Source organism: Odontesthes bonariensis, chromosome 10 (assembly GCF_027942865.1).
Source record: "Odontesthes bonariensis isolate fOdoBon6 chromosome 10, fOdoBon6.hap1, whole genome shotgun sequence".
NCBI classification, from domain to species: Eukaryota; Metazoa; Chordata; class Actinopteri; order Atheriniformes; family Atherinopsidae; genus Odontesthes; species Odontesthes bonariensis.
The window spans coordinates 16,274,648-16,282,807 of record NC_134515.1 but is presented as its reverse complement, the minus strand read 5'-3'; the positions used below and the strand labels follow the sequence as shown (position 1 = coordinate 16,282,807).

Below are 8,160 nucleotides of genomic sequence, written 5' to 3'. Positions count from 1 at the left end.
CTCCTGCACACTCTACCGTGGAGCCTCTACTTGTTTGAATAAACCAATTTCTTTTTCTACTCCTGAGACTGACTTATATGGCCTCCTGATGTGAATTACATGTGTGGAAACTCTAATCAACACAGTGTCCAAAGAAGTTAATTGTCCAGAGATAATTTGTGGAAGAGGCTTTTTTAAAACAAATTTATCAGTGAGAAAGAAAAAAAAAGTGTAGGAGCTAATGTACTAGGATTATATGCAGCCTAGGATCTTGATAAACAGGCCTATTTGGATCGCTCAGATTGTTAACCGTCAATGGACGACTGTTCACAATAGCCATAGCTTCATAAAAGAATGTTCGCAGAGAGGCATCGTCTAGCCTGCTTGATGAGAGTGAGAGAGTGCAACGGAGAACATTTCTCACTGTCCTGATCTGTCGTTCCCAAACACCTCCTATATGGCTAGCATGGGGAGTGTTCATGAGAAAATCACATTGTTTCTCTGCTAAAAACGTGGTCAGACGATCAGCATCCACTTGTTTGAGAGCTTCCTTTAGTTCATTCTTTGCTCCCATGAAATTAGTTCCTTGATCAGATCTTATCTGACGCACTGCCCCTCTTATGGCAATAAAACAACGCAGTCCGTTAATGAAGGAATCAGTTGACATGTCATCCAACATTTCGATGTTCCTCTGTGAACCTTCTGAGTTTTCTGCATCGAACACACTGATGAAGGTAAGTTGCCACAGCTCTGTTCATTCTTTGAACCCAATATCCCTGTGTTCTGAGCTCATTAATAGTCATACCTTTGCCTTGATGTTGCACCTTTTCATGACAATGAGCTATTATTGTTCTGGAAATGTGATGATCCTTTGGGATTATCACTGGATGCTTGACTGTGGTAGGGAGAGATGCATTTTTCAGTCTTCCTCCCACCCTGAGGAGTCCATCCTGATCAAGAAAGGCATCCATCTTGTAAAGTTTGCTCTGAGGAGAAAGTTGAGTCTTCTTACTCAGCAACCTTATCTCTTCTGAGTACACTTGTCTCTGTAAGTCTTTTATAATCACACACTGTGCATCCTCTCGTTCTTGTACTCTGCTAAGATCTGTTGACTTATCTCCTCTAGCACAACGGATGAGACGAGCAACAGAGTGACTTTTGACCATGAAGAAAACTTTGAAAGTCGATCTATAAGCCTCATTTTCTCTACTGTTTGTGTGTTTAGTGTCTGGATCCTTTTGATTTCAGGATCTCCGATCTGCATTTCTGTGATGACATCTACAGCTGGTTGTAGCTTCTTCTTCCATAGAAACTGAGGTTCTGTGAGCTAGTTGGATGTGAGAATCTCATTTGCAGTTGAACATCTTGACGCAAGGTCTGCAGGGTTCTCATTAGTAGAGACGTATCTCCACTGCTGAGGAGTTGTACTCAGATGTATTTTCTGTATCCAGTTTGACACGAATGTGTGGAAACGACGTGCCTCATTATTTACATATCCCAGAACCACTTTGGAATCGGTCCAGAAATATTCATCAATGTCTGCCAATCCAAGTTCCTGTTTCAAGGTGTTGCTTGCTGCAACTGACACAACGGCAGCTGTCAACCCTAGCCTGGGAATAGTCGTCACCTTAATTGGAGTTACTCTGGATTTTCCCATGATCAGAGTACAATGAACATCTTCAGCCTCATTTACATGTCTCAAGTACGAGCACTGGCCATAACCTTGTGTGCTTGCGTCTGAGAAGTGATGTTGCTCCCTTTTTACCACTCTTCCAAAGTCAGCAGGAAAACAGCAGCGTGGTATGATCATTTGAAGTTATCTTTGAAGCTGAAGTTTTGAAATTTGTGACAATAAGTGTTTATACAGAAATGTGCCCACTTTCCAGATGCTCATTTGGCCACAAATGCTTACAAGCAGAAAGGAAGTAGTGGCAGGAGGTGCAAATCTGTGTATCTTTGTGCAAGAGCATGGACTTTGAGACTCATCAAGGCCAGATACTGCACGATTCTGCTTCCCACCCAGTCCCATGAATGATTATGGTTAAAAGTGTATGTATTGCTTGGGTTTTAATTGAATGATATACTCAGTGAAGTTTACATGTACACGACTTAATAGAGGGCAAATTAAAAAAAAAAAAAAGTATGAGACATTTTGCATTTCCATCTCACTATTTGCACCTACAGATTGTGACACTAGTACATTTAAAAGTGACCCAACTTAATTATTACATATTTGCTGTTGAGACTGAGCAGAAAAGGCATGGGGAAAGATGATCAAGCCGAATGTAAAGTTGTAAGACAACCTTGCTCTGTGCTCTCATTTCCATTTACAGATACAGATGAAATACATATTATCAGCCATATGGCAAAGCAGAAAAACACCCACACACATATAAGTAATGCACAAACATTTTAATCAATGTAGCATTGGAGAAACCAAACAAGTTCATCCAAGGATGCATGTTGCATTTTCTCATTGTCCAGTTATTGAGGGTATTTGCATTTCAGACCGTAGATTGACTTGCAGCACTTCTGTTCTCCTGGACAATCACCATCATGAGAGCAGGGCATCCCATAAGCAACGTAGAAGCTGGGACCACAGCCACCTGGTTTCACTGTCAGAAAGCACTAAATTGCTAAATGTTCTGGTAGGAGTATAGGGAGAGAATCTGGGGGTGTTGCCAGTTTGATTATATCTTACCTAATATTGGTACAGTGCAATCTACACCACACCCAATGGAGCAGCACTTCTGACCACCTGGACAGTCACTGTCATGAAAGCAAAGTATACCACAATGACTGGGCCCATCTGCGACAGGACACTGCATCTCTGCTTAGGGGAAAATGAAAGAAATACATGCAAAGCCTTGTAGAACAGCAGTAGAAGTTAACATTTCAGACAGAAAGTATGTCTTGTGAGTTAATGACATTGTTTGTTGCTCTTTGATAAACTGTCCAGGCTTGAGCTCTACATCTCCTCATTCCCTGGGAAGATTTAACATATTCTCGAGTGAACATTCTTAGTCTTACTGATAACAGGAGGCACACAGGCAGGTCCATTTTGACAGACACTCACATGAAAATAAGCTGGTTTAACATGAACTAAACTGCCTGATTTTTAACTCGGTTGAATAAACAAATGTGCACTTTTAGATGGAAATAGCAAACACGGTATATTATACATTAAACACGTGTATATGTAGAACAAAATTAGCATACCAGGTTCTCCAGAGAAACCTGCAGAAGAGTCCCTGAATACACCAAATAATAAAAACAGTGCACCTAATGTAGACCAGTATGTCTCCATGGATATCTTTTGCAGACAAAAATGCGGTCGTGTACTCGTGTTGGGACAAATATACCACTACACCAACCTCAGGCTGAGCAGCACAGAGGATGCTGGGCCCTTGTGCCTGTTTAGTTACATTCTCCCGAGATCTCTGGGAAGATGTGACAACAGATGCCCTCTTGCTGTTTTTACTGGTACAGTTGCATTTTATAAAATGTTCTTCGTTGCACAAGAAAAAGATTTTTTTATTGTTGAAATGAGAAAGTTGTGATAATTAATTTTGAGCTGTAACTTGTTTTCTTTGTTAAGATGACCATTAAAGAGCTAAATTTTTTCAAAAGATGTATTGTATGCATCTTTTATAATCCTGAAACCCTCACCTGTCATCAGATAATCCGCTGAGTGTAGAGCGCTTATAACATGTTCGTCTTTCTTTTCACCTTTTTGCAACTACTGCTGAATGTGTTTTTTTCTGTCTTAATACATTGAAGTTGGCTGCTTAACACTAATAGTTTCCTTTATACTTGTGTCTATTAAAGGTCCAAAGTTATTCAAAAAAGGATCTCATTTATTTTCTTTATCTTGTTTGTATTTCAAATAGTATTCAAATTTTTATGTTTACTGATGTTTGTATCCTTTAATGTCAATGGCTTCTTTTGTGTTTACTCTGATTTCCTTGGTTTTATATTAAAACTGAAAATAAAACGACGACAGACTCGTAAGTCACGCTAAGAATGGAGGGAATAACAATGTAAGCCATTTTAACATACTGTATTATCTGAAGCCTTGAAATTTTTCTTGACAATTTAGATATGCACAAGTCAATCAACAGGATATTGTGGACATTTCCCCCTGCTAGTTTCCAAGTAAAATGTTTTTCTTGATGTCCAGGAGAGCAAATGATTAGCTTGAGACACTATTGTCTATTGACAAATCACGAACCCTTTACACGGTCACATATTGCATCAAATCCTTTCTCCTGCACACTCTACCGTGGAGCCTCTATCAAATCAAATCAAATTTATTTGTATCGCACATTTCATGTACAAACAATTCAAAGTGCTTTACATAAAATAAAAGCATGGCAGCAGGGAGTGCAAGAAGCATTAAAAATACATAAAAGAATATAAAGAGAAACAAATAAAATCATTTAAATTAATTTAAAAACTGGCAACAGTCTAGATAAGTTAAAAGATATTTCATGCATAGACACATGAGAAAAGAAATGTCTTTAACCTGGATTTAAAAATGTCTACATTTGGTGAAAGTTTAATCTCCACTGGCAGTTTCCACTTGTTTGCAGCATAACAGCTAAATGCTGCTTCTCCATGTTTAGTCTGGACTCTGGACTGGACCAGCTGACCTCAGTCCTTGGATCTAAGAGCTCTGCTGGGTTTATGTTCTCTGAACATATCACAGATGTATTTTGGGCCTAAACCGCTCTGGTCTCTGTTGTATTCTGAGTTGTTATAATGTCATCTGCCTGACCTGCACTGTTGTGGCAGTGGGCTACGGCTCCCTCTACAATCTACTGACCCGAAGCTTCCAGATAGAAGAGCCCAACCCGGGCCTGGCGAAGCGGATAGCCAACATCATCCGCAAGATGAGGGGTGTGCCACCGCTATGAGTTCGCATTATAGGGCCCACTGACTTCTTCTTCGAAAAAAACCTTATCCTTTTTGGTGAAACCACTGGAACAGTTCATATTCAGGGAAGAACTGAAAAACTGAATGTTTTAAAGAACAACTTGAGTTTTTTTTCCCACCTCAAATGGAAGAGGACAAATCATTTTCTTCAATATTAATGTATTCAGGTTGATTTCCTGCTGGGTTTATTGGGGAAAAAGAAAGAAAAAAAGTGGATGTTTGTCTTCTTTCAATAGAAAGTCAAACCTTTGGATTTCTCTGACGAGTAGAAGGAACTAAGGCTGTATGAGATGCTGTGGTGACTAAATCTGTGTTTTGGGTTGATGGTTTTGAGGATGTTTTGAAACAATAACTTTACTGCTGAGACGTAATTTTACTGTTTCAAACAAGTAAATGACTCTAGTTATGTTGAGACCAATTTATCTCCACTCATGTTTCAGCCCATGCAGAAAGATTCTTCCCTTTACTCTTCCTCTGTGCTTCTGACCTGCTGTTTGCCATCTCCCCACCAAGTGAGATAAGATAAAATGGCACATTAAGTCACAGCGACTCTGTCAGAATGACATTTTCTTTTTTAAAAACAACCTCAGCCAAGACTCGGTGATCAGGTTTCCAAAAGCCAAACATTGCATTTCCAAAAGCACTAACAGTCCGACCTTTTAACTGTCCCTTGTGGATTCTTATTGCCCACCTGACAAAACTATTGACAAGACATGAACATTGTTTTTTGTTTGTTTTTTGCTGACTATATCCTTAAGCAAAGACATTGCTTATATTGAACTACTGATATTTAAAAAAAAAAAAGGAAACGGCCCCCATACATAATTTGAACTGACTTTTGGATGCATGCTTGAATGTTATATGCCACCGTCTGAACGCTTCCATGATAAAAATGCTTTGGCTCGTTGAAATATACCAATCATTAATAACTCATCAGATAATGAGGTTTCAGTTCATCTTATAGTAACTGGAGTTTTTGGACACTGTGCTCTGTCATGCTCTTCTAAACTTAATTCTGAGAGATTAACATGTGAAATGTTACAGTCTGTACAGTTGCTGTGACTCAGCTTTAGTATAATCGCATTTTTAATAAAGTGACAAACATTTATGTTCTGTTTTCTGGCAGTGATAAATCACATCTGAGCTAAAACATGACTGACTTCCTACGTAGTTCCCACTTTAGTGTAGACAAACATGTTCCCAATTCTGCCAGACTGAGAGAAAACAAACCCAACAGTTAAATCGGCACTCCACATATTGGGAAAATTTGGGTAGCTGCAAGCTGTTTGTTTTTCAAGCAAATGGCCAACAAAAAAGGTTCTGAACCCTTAATTTATCAGAACTTTAATCCCCCATAAAGAGGCATGTGGTCTTCATCTTTGTCGCTGTGATTAAACTGATAACATAAATAAAGTTTTACTTCTGATCTTGATTGAACAAACCGAGCCTGGAAAACGTATGTGAGTGTCCATGTTACTGACTTTACCGAAAGCCACGTAGAGTCAGGTGTTCGAGAAGATGAGACTGTAGATTTCTTCAGACATAGATGTCATTTTTTCCATATGAGGACAGACTAAATCTGCTTTTCTGTAGAGGCATGGCCTTGAAGAGGTTGGGCGCTATTCAACAAGAGAACAAACAAAGTAGCAAAGTGTGAAGGAAAAGATTTCTTTTATAACGACTCCATGATCCATAAGGATTCCATGAGTGATTCATCCGCTGCCACAGGACCATCAGAGATTGATCACCCTGAACCAAGAAAGATCAGTCTCAAACCTTGATGTTGGCATGAAGAGAAGGAAGAGTTGATGTCCATGGGGTGGAGGAACATCATCACTGGGTTCCAAAGTAACTTCTAAACTTTGGTGCCCAGTGAGTCCAAGAGCAACTCAGTTGTTTAATTTCTACTACAAATTTACTTCAAACATTCTAACTTTTGGAGATCCTAAACATATTCAATTGTGCAAAAAGCATCATTTTTTTTTTTTTTGTTCTATATGTTGGTTATTAAAGCTCCTTTGGTTCATTTTGTAGATTATTGCTTGCATGTGCTGTTCAGGGAACAATTAAAAGGTCCGGCACTGCTAATCCTTGGGAGGTTAGTTCAAGACCCTGTTACTGACCCAATAGAATAGCGTAGGATATGTATGAATTTGTCTATCAAATAAGCTAAGGCAATGCATGTATCGTTAATATATTCCAGAAAATGTGAATTGCAACAGTTTTGTTAATTGGTAAAAATATGAATAAAATGCTCCACGCTCAAAGAGCAAAAAAAGCAGATATTCACTACTGCTCAAGCATATTGAGCAGTTCTGCTCAACTGCTCAATATTTCAGACCTAAGGTGGAATGATGTTGTCAGTCATAAAGAGGTCACATTGATGAATGACCTTTATAGGCATGATTCACTGGCCTTTCTGGGAGTGAACAACTTTGTGTTGCTTAGGCACTGGAGGTATCTGCTGGTCTAGTTATTTTTACGTTAAAGTGTAAACATGCAGGAAGGGCACATATTCATAAGTTTATCTAATGCAGAGATGCTGTAATCAAAAAACAATCGTTTCGTCTAATATCAATCCAACAAAGATGCAGCTGAAGTTTTGAAATTTGTGACAATAAGTGTTTATACAGAAATGTGCCCACTTTCCAGATGCTCATTTGGCCACAAATGCTTACAAGCAGAAAGGAAGTAGTGGCAGGAGGTGCAAATCTGTGTATCTTTGTGCAAGAGCATGCACTTTGAGACTCATCAAGGCCAGATACTGCACGATTCTGCTTCCCACCCAGTCTCATGAATGATTATGGTTAAAAGTGTACAGTATTGTTTGGGTTTAATTGAATGATGTACTCTGTGAAGTTTACATGTACACGACTTAATAGAGGGCAAATTTAAAAAAAAATGTATCAGATATTTTGCATTTCCATCTCACTATTTGCACCTACAGATTTGTGACACTAGTACATTTAAAAGTGACCCAACTTAATTATTACATATTTGCTGTTGAGACTGAGCAAAAAAGGCATGGGGAAAGATGATCTAGCCGAATGTAAAGTTGTAAGACAACCTTGCTCTGTGCTCTCATTTCCATTTACAGATACAGATGAAATACATATTATCAGCCATATGGCAAAGCAGAAAAACACCCACACATATAAGTAATGCACAAACATTTTAATCAATGTAGCATTGGAGAAACCAAACAAGTTCATCCAAGGATGCATGATGCATTTTCTCATTGTCCAG

General features: G+C 38.8%; 1 long non-coding RNA gene across 1 annotated transcript; it reads right to left on the bottom strand.

Annotated features, from left to right (window-relative positions):
* Positions 1 to 2,386: 2,386 nt before the first annotated feature.
* On the bottom strand, positions 2,387 to 3,310 carry LOC142390774 (uncharacterized). The gene is made up of 3 exons (XR_012770495.1): positions 3,199 to 3,310; positions 2,681 to 2,809; positions 2,387 to 2,594 (listed from the first exon to the last, which is right to left on the bottom strand). It is a non-coding gene; the product is annotated as an uncharacterized LOC142390774 (long non-coding RNA).
* Between the last annotated feature and the right edge of the window lie 4,850 nt (positions 3,311 to 8,160).